Below are 23,992 nucleotides of genomic sequence, written 5' to 3' on the forward strand. Positions count from 1 at the left end.
CTGCTTCGCCTCTCCAGGTCAGTGAGCATGTATTGCAATTGGACCCCTGAGTTACTAAGCAAGGCAGTATCATCAGCGAATCGCAATTTACTAAGGTATTCTCCATTAACTTTTATCCCCAATTCTTCCCAGTCCAGGTCTCTGAATACCTCCTGTAAACACGCTGTGAATAGCATTGGAGAGATCGTATCTCCCTGCCTGACGCCTTTCTTTATGGGGATTTTGTTGCTTGCTTTATGAAGGACTACGGTGGCTGTCGAGCCGCTATAGATATCTTTCAGTATTTTTACATACGGCTCGTGTACACCCTGATTCCGTAATGCCTCCATGACTGCTGAGGTTTCGACAGAATCAAACGCTTTCTCGTAATCAATGAAAGCTATATATAAGGGTTGGTTATATTCCACACATTTCTCTATCACCTTATTGATAGTGTGAATATGATCTATTGTTGAGTAGCCTTTACGGAATCCTGCCTGGTCCTTTGCTTGACAGAAGTCTAAGGTGTTCCTGATCCTATTTGCGATTACCTTAGTAAATAGTTTGTAGGCAACGGAGAGTAAGCTGATCGGTCTATAATTTTTCAAGTCTTTAGCGTTCCCTTTCTTATGGAGTAGCATTATGTTAGCGTTCTTCCAAGATTCCGGTACGCTCGAGGTCATGAGGCATTGCGTATACAGGGTGGCCAGTTTCTCTAGAACAATCTGTCCACCATACTTCAACAAATCTGCTGTTACCTGATCCTCCCCAGCTGCCTTCCCCCTTTGCATATCTCCCAAGGCTTTCTTTACTTCTTCCGGCGTTACCTTTGGGATTTCGAATTCCTCTATACTATTTTCTTTTCCATTATCGTCGTGGGTGCCACTGGAACTGTACAAATCTCTATAGAACTCCTCAGCCACTTGAACTATCTCATCCATATTAGTAATGATATTGCCGGCTTTGTCTCTTAACGCGTACATCTGATTCTTGCCAATTCCTAGTTTTTCTTCACTGTTTTTAGACTTTCTCCGTTCCTGAGAGCATGTTCAATTCTATCCATATTATACTTCGTTATGTCAGCTGTCTTACGCTTGTTGATTAACTTCGAGAGTTCTGCCAGTTCAATTCTAGCTGTAAGGTTAGAGGCTTTCATACATTGGCGTTTCTTGATCAGCTCTTTCATCTCCTGCGATGGTTTGCTGGTATCCTGTCTAACGGAGTTACCACCGACTTCCGTTGCACACTCCTTAATGATGCCCGCAAGATTGTCGTTCATTGCTTCAACACTAAGGTCCTCTTCCTGAGTTAAAGCCGAATACCTGTTCTGTAGCTTGATCTGGAATTCCTCTATTTTCCCTCTTACCGCTTACTCATTGATCGGCGTCTTATGTACCAGTTTCTTCTGTTCCCTCCTCAGGTCTAGGCTAATTCGAGTTCTTACCATCCTGTGGTCACTGCAGCGCACCTTGCCGAGCACGTCCACATCTTGTATGATGCTATGGTTAGCGCAGAGTATGAGGTCTATTTCATTTCTAGTCTCGCCATTGGGGCGAGAATAAAAAGAGGGGACACACACAGCGCTAAGTTAGCGCTTTGTGTGTCCCTTTGTGCCTTTTTTGTCCCGTCTTTGAATCGCGCCATCATACTCCCCTTGAAGATGCATTACCAACAAGCCCACATTGCAACCCTCGTGATATAATCACGACAGGTTTCCTGCAGGAGTATTACTTGAACGACACTACATCTACAGGTTTTATGCTTTCTTCAGCTATCACAAGGCTCGACAATGTTGAACGAGGCACTCAGGGAAACAAACCGAACTTCGTGCGATTGTAGTATAATTAAGTGTTATCCATTGGATTGAGGTACACGGAGGATTACGTCATCGTTTAACGAACAAATGCGACATGCAGCTTCATCAATGATTCCCCGGTAGCATGATTCAAGCCAGTGACGGACAGTCAGCGTTAGTACGTGTACCAGAAGCGCCAACCGCTGACCCATGTGCGTTGCGCACATACTTTATGCATAGTTTGTATGATTGTCGACATAAAATGAGCACTCGCCCAAGGCTGAAAGAAGCAAACACATTCATTCATTCATTCATTCATTCATTCATTCATTCATTCATTCATTCATTCATTCATTCATTCATTCATTCATGCATTCGTTCAAATCACCTTACAGGCCCACCGAAGGGAATTGAGTAAGCGGGGCAACAGTAATTACATGACAAAAATAGCAAAGTGCAACATCGTTATGCAATAATAATACGCCACGAATTCAGGTTATCACGGGATGTTTCAATATTGGAGATGGATGCAATGTTATCCCGGAGACTGTTCTAGTGTGCAATAGCTCTTGGTAGTGATGATGAGTTAAATGCCTGCTTTTGACCATTCGTTGTGAACGCGACGAGATGTGTGCACAGGAGCATGAAACGGCAAACAGTGAAAGTTATTACTATAAATGTACCTGTGAAACAGACATAAAAGAGCAATGATGCGGCGATCTTCTAATTACTGAAACGTAAGGTCTTGTTTTATTCGGGTAATGCTCGAATGATAGTCGTAGTTGCCAGAGGTGAATCTGGCTGCCCTATACTGAACGGCTTCCAACATACGTATTAGATAATTTTGATATGGTGACCATGTGGATGAAGCGTATTCTAGTTGTGGGCGAACATAAGTAAGATATGCTAGTTTCGATATATTAGAAGGCGCGTTTCGGAGCCATTATGAAAGAGGGAGGCGTAACGGTCATGAAACGTCAATTATGTTTGTTTAATTTTAGGCGACCCTCCATGGTGGCTTTGCAGCTATGGTGTGGCGCTGCTAAGCGCGAGGTCACGGGATGGAATGCTGGCTGTGGCAGCCGCATCTCGATGGGGGCGAAATGCAAAAACGCCCGTGTACCCTTACGAAAATGGGTGTTGAATTTCCATTGTCGATTTGTTGTACTATAATTGAGTCAAGTCAAAGTACACGGAATTTCAACACCAGTTGACTCACCACAACGAGAGTTCAACGGAATTTCCGTTGTCCACTGCCAATGATTTTTCCGTTGAATGCTTTCCAATTGATTTCTCGTTGTATTTTCACGTTGCGATTACACCGGTACCACATGGTCACTTTCAATCGTGATCTTGCTCCATTAGGATCAATAATACGCGCATCGCGTTCGAGCCTCTTTATCGCGATCATAGGCTGACTACCATTTGTTTGATACTGTGTCTCGATGCTTAGCCAAAGGTTAGTGTGGATCCAAGCACTATAAGTAGCATTGAATTTTTTAGGACAATTGTTTACATACTGAAGACTACTGAAATCATAAATATAGAAATGAAACAGAAAACTAAGAGAATGAAGGAATAGCATAATTGAGCGAATAATAATGAGGAGCAAGAATATGTCGAGAACAGTGTCATACAATCAGCTGATGATAACGGCCCTATTCACAATGACAAACGAAATATTTTTCTTTAAAAAATGTTTTACGTTGAAATTTTTACAGCACATTAGACAAATTTGACAAGTCCCTTGGACCTGCAACACCTGAAACTCCATGAGCATCACTTAATTGGACAGTGTTATCAGCTGTCACTGTCAATTGCAATCAAATTTGATCCATATCAGGCTTGATTGCAATCGAAAGTGGCTCTGTGACACCAGGTATTAGATGGAATGACGAAAGCCAGGCGTTCTTCAGCTTGTGGCTGTTTGCGCTTGTTGTTCCACATGTTGACAAACTGAGCAGAGAAAACACAGATAGAAAGAATGATACGAATGCTTGTTTGTCATCTAGTTTCTTTTGTCTGTCCATGTTTTTCTGCTCTACATTTTCTCAACAGGCATCCATGTTTTCTTAATATTCCAGAGGTGTAAATTAGGATAGAGTACAGGCACACTGCAACAAGGCAACAGCAACTATCTGCAAATTACTGACAACCATCGTGATTGTTGCCCGAGGATCAGCTAGGTCACACTCGTTACAGTATGAGTATGCATCCTATCCTAAAGGGAGTCAGGATAGCCGTCTGCTACAATATGAAAGAAAATACACCTCTGACTCTATTGCACTGCTTGTTTCTTATTAAATGTAAGTGTCTATATGCAGATTTACAAGCCCCCTGCTTGTATTGATACAAGTGCAATGCTGTTTAATGATGTTTGTTAGCATGCTGCAAGTGTACATTTCAATTACCCTAGCTATTTCACTAAGTGATTGTTGAATAAGAAACGTGTTTTTGTCCTCATATGAAAAAGCTCATTTGAAATATGTCACACTGCTTGGACTTATAATATATTACCCAATAGACCTATATTTTGCAAGTTAGATCTAGCATGCAAATGATGACTGCTGTTGGCCACACAGTGTTGCTGCACCAATTTTCAGATTTGCAGACGTGGATAAGCAAATGAAGAGAAAATGAAACGCATGTTCTGTGCCACCCCATGATTTCAATGTATTGCTTGTGATAATATGAGGGGCCACTCGTGAACCTGTGTGCTACTCCCCCAAGCAGCGATTACTCAAGGAACCAGACATATAATGCTCTTTATTATTTACAGGCATCGCAAAAGTGTACAAAAGCATACTATACATGAAAAAAATCTGTATATATCACTTTTGCTCACAGCACACATCATAACAAAGCATAAAAATGTGGCACAACATCACGTCATAACTTAACAAAAGCAAGCATGGTTAAATAGGATGTGCTTAATTCAAAAGAGTCCATAGAGCTTTCCAACAAAACTGAACTCTGTTGCAAGGTAATGTAACATTTTCTATGGTGTTGGAAAATCAAAATGCAGCTGCAGTATTCATTTTGTAACAAGCGATGAAAGTGACTGTAAGGTCTTGTGAGCAACTTCCAGACAGCGAATAGCTAAAGCAAGTCTAAAGCCCTTTGATGGCATCTCATATTACTCATCTTTTATTATGTAGTTTAAGGAAAATGTTACTTCACCATGCCATTTCGACAACTATCACTCACTTATCTCAAACAAAATATTACGCAAACATCTAATTTTGCCAGCTACAGTTGGCAATCTGAAATTGTGGATATCTGATGCCATTGACTTAGCGTCTAAGTGTACCATTCATAAATTCAAATGGAAAAAGAGGGTGACTCCACAAAGGACCCCAGTTTACGGCACTGTCGACAACATGCAAAAGAGGAGAGCATTATATGTCACGTACGTGATACCGTACAATTCCTGGTACTCAAGAAGAAACTTCTTCATCTTTCTCCTAACTGTAGCAAGCTCCTGAATGCAGATGCAAGGGTCAAGAAGGTAATGCATGATCACAAAGAATTTCAACTAATGGTTGTACTGTCTTTCTAGAATGCGTCCTATTAATGTGACTGGGGAACAAAACAGCAGCCGATTCCTCCAACCGGCAGCTTTCCACGCATTTATGTCCTTTAAAGACCTTGGCAGCCTCGTGAGCTCCCATATGGGGGCGAGGCTCAGAAGACATTTGTCTGCATCAGGAAGATGTCGGCATAGATGAAATCGGTGGCACTGTCTGGACTTCAGCCACATAAACATTGTTGCCCGAACAAAACCAGAACAAACGGCATGCACGTAGCGTACTACAAAGGCCTCACTAAATGAAAAAAAAATGAAAGAAGTGTCAGCACACTTGCTACTTTGATGCCACAACTAGGGGCCTGCACGGCCATTTGTGCATGGCACAAAAATGGCTCGTGTTCTGAGCTTGTTTGCAGAAGCACTTGGCAGACACACACGACAAAACCCATTTCCTTTTGAACCAACCTGCCCAGAGTCCTCACACGATGCACAACCATAAGCACTATTGAATTGTGTCATACTAGTTAGTTCACATTTGGAAACGCTGTCTACAGTACGGGGACCAGAAAATGTCTTTGACGTGTGCGATACACCCCTGCTGTCCCTCCAAACAACTCCAGTGGATGATATTTCATTCATTCTTTTCACAAACTGTATCAAAAAAGAGTTCATTGGTGGCCTCCCTGTGCCAAACCACAGCCCAGACAACAAAAGAGTCTGTGCACATTCTTTGCATGGCAGTTCACTAATCATCAAAAGAAGAGACCACATGCTCGTATCAGAACTTTCGAAAAGGGGCACACCGTCAGTATTCAATGTCAATGTAATGTCATTCGAAGTCACAGGCAACTTGTACTGATAGCTTTTTGTGATGTCACACACATCAAAGGAAGTGCCTGTTCTACTGCATTGCAGCTTTCCTGATTCTAACACATCTGGAATTTGGCCCTTCAGATCCATTACAAGAAAAAATGATGAGCTTTTCAGTAAGCTGCCACTCGCATAGTTCACATTGCACCGACTGCCAACCACATCATTTCCTGGTAATTCTGGTAGTTCACCAATATACCCAAAGCACACACTGCAGTATAAGTGCTTAGCATACTGCTTTTTGGATCCGGCAAAGTGTCAAAAAAGAAGTATACTTTGATGTTGGGTACGCGACACCTTCTGGCAAGTGAGCTCTGAGAAGCTGCACTAAGCTATCGGTGGCTTCTTTTGAGCAGCCATGGCGCAAGCTGTGGGCCATGACCATTAAGAGGCTTTCGGCTTTCGTAAGCTTGGCTCCAGGAAACAGGTCTTCATCCTAAGCAGAGAGGAATGGTAGCAAACAATGGTGGTGTTAGAAAAAGTACAACATTACAATCATACACTTGTAGATGCCTGTTTTGTTACCTGCACAGTAAATTGGACAGAAAGTCCTGCCATGACAAGGGCTTCATGAGTTATCTTGTGGCACTGAGTTTATACTGGCTAACATGTTACTTAACCTGGCAACTAACTTTAATGCACCATTTTAAGCTACCCCTTTTACTTGCCTGCCTCGAAATAATGCAGGTGCCAACTGTGCATGGTGAACACCAGATGGCCACCAAAGAAACCTCTTTAAAGCAGCCATGGTATACATGCAGCACAGTGAGACTAAGCACTGTCTTGCCATGAAATGTGTGCTTCGGGACAGCAGATATTTTTAACATGTACTTTTGGAGTACTATTAAATAACGACAGATGTTCAAGGAAGATTTGAGGGCTTCATTTGCAAACAACCCCAAAAAAAGCACGCTTTGGCCACAACACGACAAAATTACACACACACACACACACACACACACACACACACACACACACACACACACACAAACACACACGCACACACACACACACACACACACACACACGAACGCACGCACGCACGCATTATGTATATATGCTAGAACAGACGCCAAGATAACGCCTGAACGTTAAAGGAAAACCCTAGGAAATTCCATCAGCACATTACGTATTCTAAGGCTCTGCGGTGCTCTGTTCCTGCCTCAGCTCCACGTTACCAGCACCGGTTTACTAATGCTTTACCATCAGTAAACACAGTTTACTGACGTAAACTGTGTTTACATCAGTAATATGAATTTAACAGCGCGGTTTTCTCCTTAATTGGGAGAAATAACTGCTGCGAGCAATGATCGCATCGGTACGCTCCCTACTTCATTCCATCACGTCAATATTTTCACTATACGACTCGGTCACTACGCTGCATAAGCTTCAGGAGATAACCTGCGGCAGGCGTTACAGCGGGGCAAAATAAGACGTCACAGCAACAAAATAATATCTGGAAATTACGCCTCACACCACAACGCTTACCAAGTCGTCCTTCCAGGCTCTCGGAAAATGCTGCTCGCCGGGGTCAGGATACACGTCAGCGCAATCAGCGTCACATTCCGATTCGCTGCTCTCAGACGACGAGGTAGACAAGGTTTCATGCGTGCTTTCCAATGGATGACAGTCTTCAGTTGCAGCGTCAATTGAAGGGAATGGTGCGATGTGGCCTGCGTCTGCTTCGTTTTCGCAGAAATTCTGTTCACTTGCATCAGTAGAACCCAGTTCACTGTCCAACGCGGCAGACGAAGCACCGACTGATGTACGTTTTTGAACCTATTTTGAGCGTATGGGCACGTCGATGGACGGGTCCCATAAGTAATTTCCGAATTGTCTTCTCGGCGACATTATTCGTGAACGGCGCTGGGCCTTGCACGATTACTTTACGATAAAATATAGAGCGCAACACCCAAGTAAAACATAGCGAACAGCGAATGCGGAGTACAGCGGAGTAGTCATACAATCACGTAGTAGTGCACCCGCTGGCTAGAAAACCTAATGCGTTGCCAGACGGTCAACTGCCTCGACGCTCAATGACTCAACAGTGAAACGTTAGATCAGCGTATCCAAGAGGTAGGTCTGGAAAATGCATTTTATATTATTAGGCAATAGTGTGTGGCTCACAGGGCCGCAAACATTTATTAAAGTTTTGTTTCAAGCTTTTGTTATGAGTTTTTAAAAAAATAATTTTAAGCCAAACACAGCCATATCTAAAAAGTGAGCAGGAAACACTGATACCATCTCTTTCGTTTGCGTATAGTTTGCGTCGTGTTTGCATTTTTCCGTCGCCATTTCGTACGTATTTTTGTTAGTTGCCTCCCGTCAAGTTGGTTCTTTATTTTATGTTCCGGCCTCGGCACGTGCGTTTGTTTGCTCGGACAGCTGGAGCGTAAGATGTCTCACGTCCTTGCGAAGTGAGTTGACGATAACAAGTGGGACGTGTATCCCGTGAATGCTTTGGCCGACACGGATGTGGCCTTCCGTCTCATATCGCAGCAGGGGTCAATTAAAGAAGTATTCAACTCATCAGTTGGAAAGAAGGAGCGCCACCGGACCCGGCAGTACTCCTTGCCTTCGGTGAGTACATCTCGTGTTTTTTGACGGCTGTCCCTACTAAAGTAACATATTTAACAGGCAGAGGCGAGCTAGTTGGTGGTCGATATTGGAATGCATCATGTAACCGCGAAAACGACAACGGACGATGAAACATCCGCGCCTGTCCTGTGTGTTTCTTTCCTCGTCCGTTGTCGTTTGCGTGGTTACATGATGCATCCCAACTAAAGGCATGTTACACGGAACCTGTCTCAGAAAAGTTTATGCGCTGTCCAGGTTGCCGGTGTAGCGTGTTGCACGTACAATCAATTGATCACTAAGACACGGAAAAAAAAAAAACATCTCATAGCGAATATGATCGACGCGACCAGTTTGTGTGCTAGACCTTGACATTTTTCATACGTATGCCCGAGCAGCGCAATGTAATACAGCCTAGCCACAAATTCGTGCCAGCTTGCCCGCTTATCAGTCATTCTGCTCGATATTTCAGCAAAGTTCTGACTGGTGTCGCATAAAAGTCGCGGGCCGCTTTTATCGTCGCGACGAGAGATTGGAGAATTTTTACAAGCACTGCTCCCGGAGGGGACATGTAACCGGCAAACGAACGCTTCAGAAGAGCACTTGATATTATAACAAAAGAGGCGGCGCAGGTTCTCCAGGGCACCCAAGGGGTGCGGGAGGATCAAAGCTGGAAGCAGGGCGGCCCGTGAGTTGGGGCCGCGGAGGCCGAAGCGTGTCAGGGGCATTCACACTGTAAGGCATTCGTATTTCGAGCTGCCGGTCTTCTACAGGTGGATGGTCACGCATTTATGAAAAAGAAGTAATATTTATTTATTTACAATATCGCAAAGACCCCAGTAAAGGGATTTTACATGAGGGGTGGGCTATTTACAAATGCATTAAGTGTTATATACAATTTTTTTTATTACTGTATTGAAGTCGGTGCTACTGGAGAGGAGCGCAATGTCAGAGGGAAGGTAATTCAAATCTTGCAATGTTTTGACAAAAAATGAAGAAAGATTCACAGTGGTTCGAGCAGATGGTGGGTATACAGCTGTTTCGTGATTGGTGCTGACTTGATGGCAGGAGTATAAGGTGACGTGTGATAAAACTTGAACAATAGGCACAGACGTGCTATTCTGCGGCGTGCTGAAAGACTTCCAAGGTGTGCACGAGATTTTAGTTCGGTGAGACTAGAATGGTATGAGCATTCTGAGAAAATGAATCTGGCTGCATGGTTCTGTACAGATTTTAGCATTTTATTAGGGTTACTTTGGTGAGGGTCCCAAACAGTACATGTGTATTCCAGTTTGGTCTGATTATTGTGTGATAGGCGAGAAGTAGGACAGAAGGATGTGGTAGATAAAGGTTACGATGTAAACAACCAAGAACGCGGTTAGCTTAATTAGTAGTGTGCATTGTATGAAAGGACCGTGTTAAATGTGATGACAAATGAACACCTACGTACTTGCACGCACTTACACATGAAATTGTGAAGTTATAGGTCAAATAATTCAGTGATGAGTAATATTGCTGGCAATGAAAAGAAAGTAGTGATGTTTTATTTGTGTTTAGTGACATGAGCTACTCGTTGCACCAGATTTCGATCCGTTGAAAGTCAGACCGAAGGGAGTGAATGTCAGACAGGTTGTTAATTGGACGATATATGTAGCATGCAGTCGTCTGCAAAAAGTGTGATGTTAGAAGAAATATCACTCGGTAAATCATTGATATATATTAGGAATAATAGTGGGCCTAGGATCGTGCCCTGAGGCACGCCCAAGCTGACAGGAAGGTAGGCAGAAGACTGTTTATTGGCGTGCACGAATTGCTGGCAGTTAGTTAGAAAGTCACAAATCCATTCAAAAGCAAAAGAATTAACGCATGAAAGTTTTAGAAACGGGCGTTCATGATGAACGTTATCAAATGCTTTCTCGAAGTCCCCCCCCCCCCCCAAAAAAGGACACACACTCACACGATATATCTCACGTGCTCCTTTCTTCCGCATTCCAAAGAAAGCCTGCGAAATATAAAAAAATACCATGTGACGGGGCAATGGTGCACTGTTATTGTGTTGCTTGCTCTCAAGCGTGCGATGGATGAAGACGTCGGCTGCAGCGAGACTGGCCCGTGACAGGGCGTTACGTCTGGTGTAGGTGTCTGGGCGTGCGGCTTTTATCGCATGACGGCACAAATGCATGCTGCTGGCTGAGCGGTGCCGAAGCGATAAAGCATCTAAGGAGACGAAAGAGAACAAGAAGATAGCTTTATTTCTTTTTTATTCTTGAAATGGACACGAGCTGGCGGCCTGCCGATGGAGTGTAATGGGGTTGGGCGGGGAGGCGGCGTTAGGGCCGGAATGATTTTGCAGTGACCTTCAATCCAAAAAGTGCCTTTCGATTATAATGCGTGTTCGAAGAGGTCACCATCTCATAGGCACATTTTCCAAGCCGTTCTTGATCATGGTATCAGGGATGGAGTTGCAAACTTGTCTTACTTTTTCTTTTAGGTTCTCTGATGTTGTAGTTGGTGTCCGGTATACTTGATCCTTGATGTAGCCCCAGAGAAAGAAAGCAAGGGAGTTAAATCTGGCGACCATGCTGGCCAAGCAATGAGCCCATGCTGTCCAACACACTGCTGCGGGAATAATTCATGCAGCCATTTGCAAGCTTTGGTGCTGCCATGTGCATGAGCACCATCATGCTGATACCAAATATCCTAGCCAATGGAACTCGGCAAAGAAAATCCTCAGTCGCCCCATCAAGGATGTCATTCATATGTTTCGCCTGTAAGCATGTTATTAAAAAACAGGGGGCCAATGATAGTGCCACCGTAAATTCCACACTACACGTTAACCGACCGCTGATATTGGTAATGTCTTCAAAACCCAGTGAGGGTTTTCGTTGCTCAAATAGTGAGTGTTGTGGATGTCCACGTGGGCATTACATGAGAAGGTAGCTTCATCAGTCCACAATGTTTTGTTGGCAAAGCCCGGCTGAAGATAATCTTCCACCTTGATTATAATCCAGTTTGCCAAGTGCTTTCGATTTTTGAAATAGCGGGGCTCCAACATCTGGTGCAGCTGCATGTGGTATGGATGAGGCTGCCTCTTCTTAAGTACTCTTCACATTGAAGAATTTGGCACTCCAGCTTCAGCACCCACACTACGAGCGCTTGCATGTGGTTCTGAAGAAAACTGACACAGTATCTATCTCCACGTCCTCGTCCAGGATTGAAGATTTATGTTGCTTCTTCGTAAAAGTCCCAGTCTGTTTCAGCGTTTCATATGCATGCACAATCATCATTGAGCTCAGATGCTTACCTGGATGCCAGTGTGGAAATAGCTAAAGTGCCCGCCTTCTATGTCCACTTGACGCACCTAGAGCCAAAACCATATCCTCCCTTTCCTCATTGGAGTAAGCCATATCCGCTGCTCAACGTTGGTCACAGCTGAATAGTGTTGCTGTAGAGAACACGCAGGGATATGTGTGCCTGAGGAGCTCTGGATATTGGGGGCGAGCTCCACCACTGGAAAAGCTCATGCCACCATCGGCGTGACGTGACATATGAGAGGTCACGTGAACACAGTGGCCGCATCGGCTGCATTGGAAGCACCGAAGCGAGCTGAAAATGAAAGTTTAAAGTGCCACCTGTGCTACAGTTCTGATTAAGTGGTGAGGCTTTACCGCTTGACAACATTTGAAAGTACTCTAATAGGTAGTGGCTGCCTTTGGAAGCGTGCAGCAAGGTAGGCTGCTGCTCGGTGCCGTTGTGCCGGACGTACGCAGTGGAGCCTGGTGTCAGCCTTATTCACACGTAGCCACAGAACAAAGAGCCACATGAAGCTTGACTCGCGAAACTTAGAAGTGGCAGACAGCCATCACCTACAACTCCGGTATGCAGCAAACAGGTGCGAGGAAGAGTTCTGCTATGGTGTCAGGACTGCGCGATGTTCGGTGAGTAGCAGAAAACGCACACCGAGACGCTTGCCCGCGTCCACTGCCTAGCTAATGTCATGACGGTTTTGGTCTAAGAACTTGTTGACGCTAGATACTGGCAAGTTCACTGGAACGGAAAGGGAGCGGCAAGACGCACATTAAAAAAAGGCATGGCATATGGTCACGTTTGTGTTATGAATTATTGCACTGGATTACGACGAAGAAGCACAGGGAAATCGCACGCTGAGAAGACCGATAAGCATACAGTGCGATGCAACTTGAGAAATAATATTGGAACGTCCAAGAATTCAGAAGACAAAAAAAGATTTAATCGTTGCGATGGCACATCACAGTCACCGTAGGTGTCGAAATCTCTATCACAAAATTATTTTTGAACAGTTGTGATAGCGTCCATGCAACAAAGATTGCCATTGTACTGTAAAATGCTCATATGCTGCAGCCTAAAGCTCACGGCACGGTGCGAAAACGCGCTCACAGCGAAAGCAAAACATTGTTCACAGACATGCATGCAGACATGCAGTCGGTCGCCGCGAACCCGTGCGATCGCTGCATTGAGGCTTCATTCTGTTGTGCCCCATTTGGTTACACAGACAGCCCACTATAAGAACATATTTCGCATAGTTTATTCGCAGCATTTGCCTACCTTTCACGCAATTAGGGAGACTCCATCCTGGCGACCGCGTGCAGTGGCGCTCACTGTACATATGTATTCGGCAAAGAGATAGCGTCTGTAAACGATTCTGTGCTTTCAGTTTGCCCAAGATTATTATATCGACAGTCAAAAACTTCCCTCGTTGTGAGAGTACTTACATAAATGTTGAGGAGGGCCGCCACGTGGGGTTTTTTTAGCGCTGTAAGCGAAACCTATGAGGAGCGTGCCGCGTGATCTCATACTACACAAGGGAGGAGCTTCTGACAGATGGCGACTCCGTAAGTCCTCGCCCCCAACATTGCAGTTCGCTGGAATTGGTTCAGACGAGGTACATAAGGTATGATCTACATCCGGTAAACTGGAACAGCCTGTGGGCGCACTCTCTCGGGGACTGACACGCTGGTGACGGTGCACAAGTGTGAAGCCAGACGCGGCCACCCGATACTGCGACCACAAAGTGATGTGCATCCGTGGGGTGCGAGATAAAAAAAAAAAGTCTGGTAGACAGTAAGTGCGAGAAGGAGAGCAGACGGGGCCAGTATGGAAAGAGTTGCCTGAAGAATACATGTGTAATCTTCCTTGAATATAGCCAAGGTTTTTTTACCATTAGTTAGTTTTGTCCGCATGCGACTTATCCGCTGTTATTCGAGCCCTAAGGTTTAAAATTGTAGCATCATCGTTCAATTTCAAAACTTTTACAAGGTCATTTGTGTACAAAGGCAAAATTCCAGCAGCAGTAATTGCTTTCCATCATTCCCACGCACTTCGCCCTTTCCTTCTTTCAAGCAGAATCAAAATGCTGCTTTCATCTTTTCTCTTTTGTGGCCTTAGATGCTTTATTGCTTTGGCAACATTTGGCCAGCAGCATGCATTTGCACCGTCCTGCAATAACAGCCGCATGCCCGGATACCTACACCAGGCATAACACCCTCTTGTGGGCCAGTCTCAATGCAGCCGACACTGTTCATCCATCGCACGCATCAGAGCAGCACAATAACAGTGCACAAGTGCCCCGCCACGTGGTATTTTTTCATATGTTGTGGGCTTTCTTTGGAACGCGGAAAAAGGGGCCATGTGAAATATACCGTGTTGGAAACAATTTATTGAGAGGTTTCTGTAAATGCTCTACAACTTTGCATCTCACACTTGGGGTCTGCAGCCAATGCTTAAAAAGTTGATTAATTAAACATAAATAATCCGTTAGTTAAGGGGAAAATAAAAAAACAGCCTGAGTAACTCTAGAACAGTGCCAACATTATGAATTTGGTTCAACTTGCGTCCGGAGTGCCTTTCATTTTGAAAACTTTGGCTCAAGCTATGTGGGACAAGCTGTATATATAGTACAGGAGGGAGATTGAAAGGTTAGATGACATAGCTGGCTGTTCATTACACTATTACCAAAAAAGTTGTTTGTAAATTTAATAACTAACCCTCATTTATCACTAGTTGCGAATAAGCTCATTATGTAAACTAGGTTGGTACTTAACCAGACTTACTTAGTCAAGACAAGCATGGGCCGGTTTTTGTAGCAATGCCTTTTCCCATGGAGGAAAGAAACAAAGTAGGAGGGCTTGACGTCACATTTTTGAAGAAGTGACTAGCGCAAGGGTGGACATGAGACAATGAGACACTAAAAAGATGACAAGGACAAGCGCCTGTCCTTGTCGCCTTTTAGTGTCCACTCTTGGGCTAGTTACTTCACCATGGAATACCAACTAGCCCGGTCTCGCACCCCACATTTTTGAAGCCGGAAATGCAGCCATGTTGGTGTGCCATCTCCCTTTGTGCCTCCACTCAGTTCGCCAGAACAGTTAGGCACGAGCTTTGAACTTGCATTGCTATGAGCTGCCAGAAGTGTGTGCTGCTGATGCGCATCAGAACAATGCCTGTGAAACTTCTTGATCAGTTTTAGTGAAGCAGACGCGATCCTGTGCCCATCTGGGGCATGTTGAAGAAGATGACAAAGACCTGCACCGCAGATACTTGAGTACGTCTGTTGCTGACACTTGCACTCACAGACCCAAAACATCTTTCAAGCTTACACACCTCGCTTCAAAGTCAGCTTGTCTTGCGAACATAATGTGCTGCGAGAAAGACGCGGGTCGAACAAGCTTATTTCACTTTTCAGAGGCCTAGCACAGCAGCGAGAGCTTAAGGGGCATGGTTGCTATGGCAAGGTTTTCATTTTGGGCACCATTACCAGTGCTGCATTGCGAAAAACAGCATGCGACTTCCGTCACACTACCTCCAACACGTCTGTGTTGGCCGGCGCCTCTCCTACGCTCTCCTTCCTCCATGCCTTTTCCCGATGACAATGCCTTTCAGTGCGCTTCGCTTTAGTGAGTGGTCAAGCGAGGCTGTGTATCGGGCGGAGCTTTAAAAGAGGCCACTCATAAATGCGAAAAGCACTGAAAGGCATTGGCATCGAGAAAAGGCATCGCTACAAAGTACTGGCCATGCTCGCCACTTCTTTCTGTATAAGTAAATACAAATAAAAATTGGCTCACAAATGTACAGGACTTGACACAGCATAAGAATTGGGGATAAGAGTTAATGGAGAATAGCTTAGTAACTTGCGAATCGCTGATGATATTGCCTTGCTTAGGAACTCGGGGGACCAATTGCAATGTATGCTCACTGACCTGGACAGGCAAAGCAGAAGGGTGGGTCTAAAAATTAATCTGCAGAAAACTGATGCTTAACAGTCTCGGAAGAGAACAGTAGTTTACGATAAGCAGCGAGATACTGGAAGCGGTAAGGGAATACATCTACTTAGGGCAGGTAGTGACCGTGGATCCGGATCATGAGACTGAAACAATCAGAAGAATAAGAATGGGCTGGGGTGCGTTTGGCAGGCATTTTCAGATCGTGAACAGCAGGTTGCCATTATCCCTCAAGAGAAAAGTGTGTAACAGCTGTGTCTTACCAGTACCCATCTACGGGACAGAAACCTGGAGGCTTATGAAAAGGGTTCTCCTTAAATTGAGGACGATGCAACGAGCTATGGAAAGAAGAATGATGGGTGTAACATTAAGGGGGATAAGAGAGCAAGTTGGGTGAGGGAACAAGCACAAGTTAATTACATCTTAGTTGAAATCAAGAAAGAAATGGGCCTGGCTAGGGCATGTAATGAGGCGGGAAGATAACTGATCGTCATTAAGGGTTACGGACTGGATTCAAATAGAAAGGAAGCGTAGCAGGGAGCAGCAGAAAGTTAGGTGGGCGGATGAGAGTAAGAAGTTCGCAGGGACAACATGGCCACAATTAGCACATGACCGGGGTAGTTGGAGAAGTATGGGAGAGGCGTTTGCCCCACAGTGGGCGTAGCCAGGCTGATGATGATGAAGCAAGTGATCATTGTTAGCATTGTGTTCAGTGGGGCTGGTTGGTTCATGTTTAGAATAAAGACAGGGACAGCACATCACGGAGTACAAGACAGCGCTCTGTGCTGTGCTCTTTACTTGCTCGCCCTGTGTTGCGCTGTTCCTGTTTTTATTCTAAAGGGATCATTGTCTGTGTTTATATATTTTTAAATAAGGTTTCCATTGAAACCGTTCAACGGTGTGGAGTAAACAAAAATATCGGCACATCTGAACATTCGAATATTATTCATCAAATAACCATGCAGGCTGACTGATCACTGGTTGTCCAGTTTTAATCTTTGAATAAGTTGGGAATCAAGCAACCGAACAACTGGTATTGCCAAAGGCCTGATTTAATGGTGCTTTTATAGTTTGTCAACTACCATTGGCAATATTGAATTAAGGCGTGTTTGTAAGAAGGCATTATGTTGATAACTTCGATGACAGTCTGTGAAAATGCACTGCCCACAGATAATTTTCGTGCGCGTGATACTGCTAAACCAATTGTTCTTGTATGTCTAAAAAAATAGATGCTTTCTTTTATTTCAGATATCAACCCATGCAGTACCTGTACTGTTCAGGTAAAGGCACTTCAAGAAGAAAATCGGGAATAAAAAATGAAGTGGAACATATGAAGCGGATGGCAGAAAACACGATTACATTTATGGTAAAAAGCCTTTAAACATATGTTGCCACAACATTATACAGTCAGCAGCTGTCCTAACCTTGGTGCTTGACCACTTGCCATTGGTTTTGAAAAAGTTGAAGACCCTTCAAAATAAGAAAGAAGTTAATTTCATGAAACATGTTTTTCAACGGAAAGGTTTTTGCTTCCGTTATTACCATGTGAACTTGGTCACAAAGTGCCAAACTATGTCATAAAAGGCGCTGGTAAGAACACTCTTCCTTTCCTATGAAAGCACAACAAAATTTTTCAGGTAAATGAAGAGAAAGAAGTTTTACACCATAATGCATTCGTCGATTATCAGCCATTTCTAACATATTTATAGGCCATTGAGAGGCAGTACAATGGCCTGTATTTAGGATTTTTTCCAGTAAAAGCTTAAATTTTGCATCAGGCAAATGGTCAGGACCTGTACAATGCTGAAAAAAAAATGCTTGGACGGAATATGGTACAATAGTGTACACGTGACGACCACTCAAGAAAGCTGATACGGTGTGCTAATTTAACAATGAATTGAAAAATATGCAAACACTGCCTCTTGTGATAGCTCATTGTGTTATTAAACTGAGAAAGCTTTGTTAGAATAATTTTTTGCTTAAAGGGAGAAAAAAGGATATTGAAGTGCTATTCCGCCGATCTCAAGATGTACAATACATCTTCTCACTTCAGGAAGCCTCTTGGCGCCAAAGACGGAATGCATGGATACGAGCGCTCCTGTGCCAATAAATAGAGGTTAGTCTAAGCTGATTTTAAGGTAATTGCTTCATTGCTAGGGTGGTTATGAGCCTCTTCAGTCAAGCAGGGCTGCTAGATTACTTGTGTTTACCAGCATGTCACTGTCTGCTAATTTCCTGCTTGGTGCCCTTACACAGCATTGGGCAGTGCATTGATACCGACGTATTTGCTACCCGACTACTTGTGCCAGTCTAGTTAGAATTGGGCAGAATGCAATAAATAAAATAATAATAATAATTGCAGATTCTCGTAAATATCAAACGAGTAAGTTGGTGGGAATGAGCTGCCCAGTATTGTGTAAGGATGATGAGCCGGCCGTTAGTAGACAGCGACATGCTACTAAATACACGTAATCTAGCAGCTCTGCTTGACTGAAGAGGCTCGTAACCACCCCAGTACTGAAGGAATCAACATAAAATCAGTTTGCACTACCCTTATGGCACAGTAACGCTCGTGTTTAGTACTACAGGCTCAATATATAACAAGAGATCAAAGGACGAGAGAAAAGAAATAAAATGTGCATGCATCCGCTAGCACAAAAACTTGGAAAAGGACAGCAGAAGCACAATGAGATAAACAAAGTGGCGAGTGATCGCTTTTTCATTCTGCGAAACTTGTGCATTTATCCACTTCCAGTTTCATTTCACATGCTGCCATGGCTCAGTGGCTGCATTTTGACTGTGGTGCAATCCAAAAGCACCTGTCCGTTGTGATATACTAAAGAACCATAAGTGATTGCTTTCATAATTTCGTAACCAATTTATTTTGCAGAAGCACCCAAATTAGTCAAAACGAACTAAAACGGCACTTGGCAAGGTTGTAAATCAAGCCAAACAAACAGTTGGACCTTTTGTTGCTTGCCCAAAGGTGCATATATCTATCATATCCTCTGTCTTAGCTAGCTAACATAAATGCATGAAATGGTACTGTTAGAAAAATGAATTTTTCGCACTATCCTTAAACTTGTTCTCTGCAAGCTCCAAGTCTCTTCAAGTCAAAGGCAGGAACATGCACATTGGTATAGCAATGCATCATCAGAAATCGCTGTTTATTTAAAAAGGCAGGATGACCTCTCATTGATAGGCTGCATTTTTCATATCAATTTTGTCTGTGAAAGCACACATTAGGGTTGATGCCTGAGGAAACTTGTCACTGTCTTCACTGTAATTATGCATTTATGTTTCTGGCTAGAAACGTCATTTATAGTCATAATATAATGTGTGCTGTGTAGCATCCATGTCTGAACCTGTACTTACTATTGCCAAAAAGCACTCGTCCTGTCTCCCTTTCTCATCCGTGTTTTCTTCGATGAATTCATAACAGTGAGCTTGCGTTTGAATCCTTTTAAGCCACTGATAACTTACACCATCACCAGACAGTAACTTTATTGTCATGAGCTTGTACAATTTCACTTGATGGAGCTCACTTTAGTGTTACATGACAAAAAAGTGTCACCTTATATTGAGGGCTATGGTGCTTATCAGAGTAGTATGCACTTGAGCTTTTCCTGTGCCTTTATGCTGTGTGTAGATGTCATAAATGGATATGAAAGTGCCAGAAAAACCAAACTTGCCTCCGGTGGGAGCCAAACCCACAACCTCTTCACTACAAATTGCGTTACCGCGGCAACTGTTCCAACTTCTAGATTCTTGGGTATTTTGTTTATGTGTAACTGTGGGTGTGTTAGCCAGTTCTATTCATGCCAATCCATTGGATGTGGACCATCCTTTTGGCCAATGGTGACGCATATGTGAACTTTATGAGCAGGCAGCTGACCAATAAACTCTTGTATGCTATTTGAAGACATCAAACCTGCCTGATTCAAGACCCTCATTATGAAATTAAAGACAAAGGGAACTGAGGGGCCCAATTTTGTTAAACACAATCATGTGAAACCAACAGATAATAAGCCAAATAGAGCATAAAGGAAGTTATCTGTATTTTTTTATTTAAGTGTAGAAATGATAAAGCAAAATGATAGTCGATGAAAAACAACTTGCTGCTGTAAGTCATGTCAGTAACTGCTGCAGGTTACCGCATTGTTTCTCTCCTTTAAACTTAGCTATTTGTTCCTAGATGTGTCACCCGCTGTGGTTGCTTAGTGGCTATGGTGTTGGGCTGCTAAGCATGAGGTCGCGGGATCGAATCCCGGCCACAGCGGCTGCATTTCAATAAAGACAAAATGGAAAAGCGCCAGTGTACTTAGATACAGATGTTTAAAAACCCCAGGTGGTCCAGATTATTCAGGAGTCCCCCACTACAGTGTGCCTCATAATCAGATCGTGGTTATGGCATGTAAAACAGCATAACTTAATTTTTTGTTAGGTATGTCATTGCCAGCAAATTCTGAATCTTACTCTGCAAAAGCTTATGGGCTATACAGCTCCTACATGATATTTTTTTTTCATGTTCCCAGGTGGACATTGGGGCCGGTGTGAGTGTTGAACAAGGCACCCTAGAGAAGCTATGCTGAGCATGCGAAAGTGGCCTTGGCAAATTTGCCAGGGCTCTTTTGTGGAATGTATTCACCCCTGAGGAGCTACGGGACGAACCGCTCCTGGGTGAGAAGAGCAACTTGCACTTAAACCAGCCATTCAAGGAGGCCTTGGACCCTATTCGTATCCGAGCTGTGATTGGTATGTACGTCAGTCCTAGTGGTACAACTCCAAATTCCAGTCTTGGAACATTATTTTAAAAATTCGCATCTCCTCGTGCGTTACTTAGCAAGAGATATGCGCCAGCACAGCAATATTAGCTTTTAGTTTGACTGGTCAAGCTCGGCACCACCAGGTAGCTGGACCGTACAGAGCGATCAGGCCACTCACGGACGTCTAGGCTAAAAGCTCCTTATCACAGCAATAGTAGCATGGAGAGGATTTAGTGTACGCCTCCACCTATCCATCAAAATCTCCAAATCTTGCCTGTGGTTAACAGAAAACCAAACACGCTTGGCATTGCGACAGAATGCTTGCAACACATGCTGCTTCGAAAGCTCGCTTGGGATCGACTGCCAGTCAGCTGGCAGAGAAGTTTGAGAGGCTTGGTGCGCTGGCTCAAGACAACTAGAAGGAGATGACAGGATGTCCCATCACGATGCAGAGCCAGTGAAGGCGCAGCTTAGCCTGGCGAATGAGTTGGAGAAAAAGCATGGCTATGGAGGTGGGCAACTTGTAATTGGCTAAAGTTCTCTTAAAGGGCCCCTGAAACAGTTCGGACAAATTTTGTAGACGCGTAAGATACAGCTAAAGTTAATCATTCACACCACAATTTGTGTGAAGCCTTGCTTATTAAGAGAGCCACTGACGATTACAAGTTACCCTCCTCCGTAGCCATGCGTTTTCTCCTCAACTCGTTTGCCAAGTGATCAGGGCTAAGCTCCGCCTTCACTGGCTCTGCGTCAGGATGGCACGTCGTGCCGTCTACTTCCAGTTCTCTAGGACCGAGTGCGCGAAGCCTCTCCAACCTCTCCACCAGTTGCTTGGCAGTCGACCCCAAGCGAGAGCTATCGAAGCAGAGTGCATTCTGAGCAGTCTGTCGCAACGCCGAATGTGTCTGGCATTCCGGTAACCACAGCTGAGCGGACTGATTCGTCTGCATGGTCTAGCCACCTGTTGGCGCAGAGCTTAACCAGCCAAACAACGAGCTCATATTGCTCTGTCTCGGCGTAAAACAATTTAAGCATTTACAAAAACATGTTAACGATTACGCTCGTGCAAAATATTTACACCAGCAGTAAGGAAGAATACACTTTGTTACTGTTACTGTTTTTGGTCAAGCTCTGTGCCATCAGGTGGCTGCGCCGTGCAGTTTGCGCTTCTGCTCATCCTGTGAAACGGCACAGTCAAACGGCCAGGCCCTGTCTCCTTGTGCTTGCATTTACACAAATACCGGACTCGCGAAACACTATTGTGGTTTTTAGTAATCCTCCGGTGTAAAGTGACGGCTGCAAACGTGCAAATCCTGGCGCCGATTCGATATCGACAGTCCGACGCACTGCAGCCACTTCGCTCGTCTGCTGCCTTGCAGAGGGACATGGTGTCGCAGCTTGACATTGCCAGTTACGTTTTCAGCCTTCAACGTAACAAAGGCGAATCGTGTTTCTTGCGAAAGGACTGAGACCGACAATGACTGCGGAGCTCTCGTAAAAATGGAGCACGTTGCAACACAAGCAGATGACACTTGCTGTGCGCCAGAAGTGTAGTGACAAATTTTTCTTGTGCATTCTTTTTCTGTTACTTTCTTTTTATAGAAACAAATTAACTAACATTCCAACTATTAAGAACAACATTGGTTCACCATAAAGTTAAAAAAATTATTGATGAAGCGCGCTGGGCGGCCGGTCGGATAGCTTGCCCTACCAGCATCATTAGGACAGTTTACATCAAATGGTTAGATGCGGCTGAAAATTCAGCCGAGTGGTGTGCTGTGATCGGCAGCAATGTAAATTTTTGAAATCTTATAATAAATTATGTGCTTTAACCGGAGCACCTACATGTGTCAAATAATGATCAGAAGGACCTATCCTCTAATGGCTCAGTATGTTTGTACAGAATCATCAAAATCATTTCGGGGTCCCTCTAATGTAAGATGCTTTACACAGATTGTTGTGCGAATGTTTTACTGTAGCTGTGCCCCACGTGCCTACAAAATTTGTCCGGACCATTTCGGGGACACATAAGTGTGTCTTAGCAACAAGGCTGTATGTCAACGCTTATTAGCCTTCATATAGCTGTGATACTTTAGTGTTGCTATCATTGCTTCCACTTTTGGGTGAAGCTTCAACTGTTTTTGTCATTGAAATTCATTTTTTCTGATTGCCCGATAATTTGATAAGGTTTACGCACCCTTTTGGGTAAGAGAAATTTGCTGTGAGGATAAATGAATTTATAAAAGGTCAAATTTTCATTCAACGAAATTTTTATACAACGAAGTAAAGTGCTGGTTTTACTGGCTTCGTTATAGAGGATTACCTGTACGTGCAAATGAATTATATAAAATTCCAATGAATAGCTGCTAACACACTGACCTGTTCTTTATGCATGCCAAAGAGCTTGGTGCCAGTACTGAGATGTTTATCTTCATTCTGCCTCTGCTCTTTACAATATTGTGGTGCACACTTGATAACTGCAGACCCTGGCTCAAAGTACACAACGTAGCTAAATTACTCTGTGATGATGTTTTATGACTGACACTAGCAGTGTGGCCTGCACTTAAACATAGCATAAGGCTTCAATTTGTTATTATTTTATTAGACAGCTAGAAAATCCTGTATGCATCGGTAATCTTATGCTGTATTTCTTTTCCAGACTACACATGCTCCAAGTTTCCCTCTGCCAGCCTCTCCTACATAAAGAACATCATCTCCCCGGTACTGGCAAGAGAAATGAAAGAGCCTGAAGCTCAATAAATTTGTGGCCTATTGTATAAAAGGAATGATTCACATGCTTTTTGTTAATCACGAAGTTGTTTCTTTTCATAACACCACAGGGAAAGAGGCCTTGCAATGGAAAGCTAGAAAATGCACCTTGAAGATGTCCCGAGGCCAAGCCATGCCTCAATGGCGAATATCAACATTAGTTAATTTCATGTTGCATTGCACCTTAAAATCCATAAATTTAATATTGCATTCCACTTTACAATCCATAAACTTAATGTTGCATTCCACTTGAAAATCCATAAACTTATTGTTGCATTCCACTTTACAATCCATAAACTTAATGTTGTATTCCACATTACATTTCATGGAAATACAATTGTTCGTCCATGGGAATTCCATAGAAAGTCAAGGCAATAACTGGTAAATGAAATTACAATGGTTTCACGGTGGCCACTTTTCAATGCTGGTCAACAAATCTGCAATAGTGGGACAA

At 43.7% G+C, this 23,992-nt stretch overlaps 2 long non-coding RNA genes across 6 annotated transcripts in view; one reads left to right on the forward strand and one right to left on the reverse strand.

Annotated features, from left to right (window-relative positions):
- Positions 1 to 23,692, forward strand: part of LOC139060212 (uncharacterized) — a 228,066-nt gene extending 204,374 nt beyond the window's left edge. Inside the window, exons 1-4 of one of the 5 annotated variants that reach the window (XR_011514673.1) lie at positions 8,456 to 8,753; positions 17,252 to 17,369; positions 20,539 to 20,758; positions 23,429 to 23,692. This is a non-coding gene — a long non-coding RNA (uncharacterized lncRNA). Of the gene's footprint in view, positions 1 to 8,455; positions 8,754 to 17,251; positions 17,370 to 18,100; positions 18,120 to 18,893; positions 18,990 to 20,538; positions 20,759 to 23,428 lie in introns of those variants that run through there. The other 4 variants (XR_011514674.1, XR_011514675.1, XR_011514677.1 and 1 more) reach the window with 4 other exon arrangements.
- Positions 4,522 to 8,207, reverse strand: LOC135916656 (uncharacterized). Its single transcript, XR_011514678.1, has 2 exons — positions 7,662 to 8,207; positions 4,522 to 6,609 (listed from the first exon to the last, which is right to left on the reverse strand). It is a non-coding gene; the product is annotated as an uncharacterized lncRNA (long non-coding RNA).
- Positions 23,693 to 23,992: the final 300 nt, after the last annotated feature.

Source organism: Dermacentor albipictus, chromosome 5, assembly GCF_038994185.2.
Source record: "Dermacentor albipictus isolate Rhodes 1998 colony chromosome 5, USDA_Dalb.pri_finalv2, whole genome shotgun sequence".
Lineage (NCBI taxonomy): Eukaryota > Metazoa > Arthropoda > Arachnida > Ixodida > Ixodidae > Dermacentor > Dermacentor albipictus.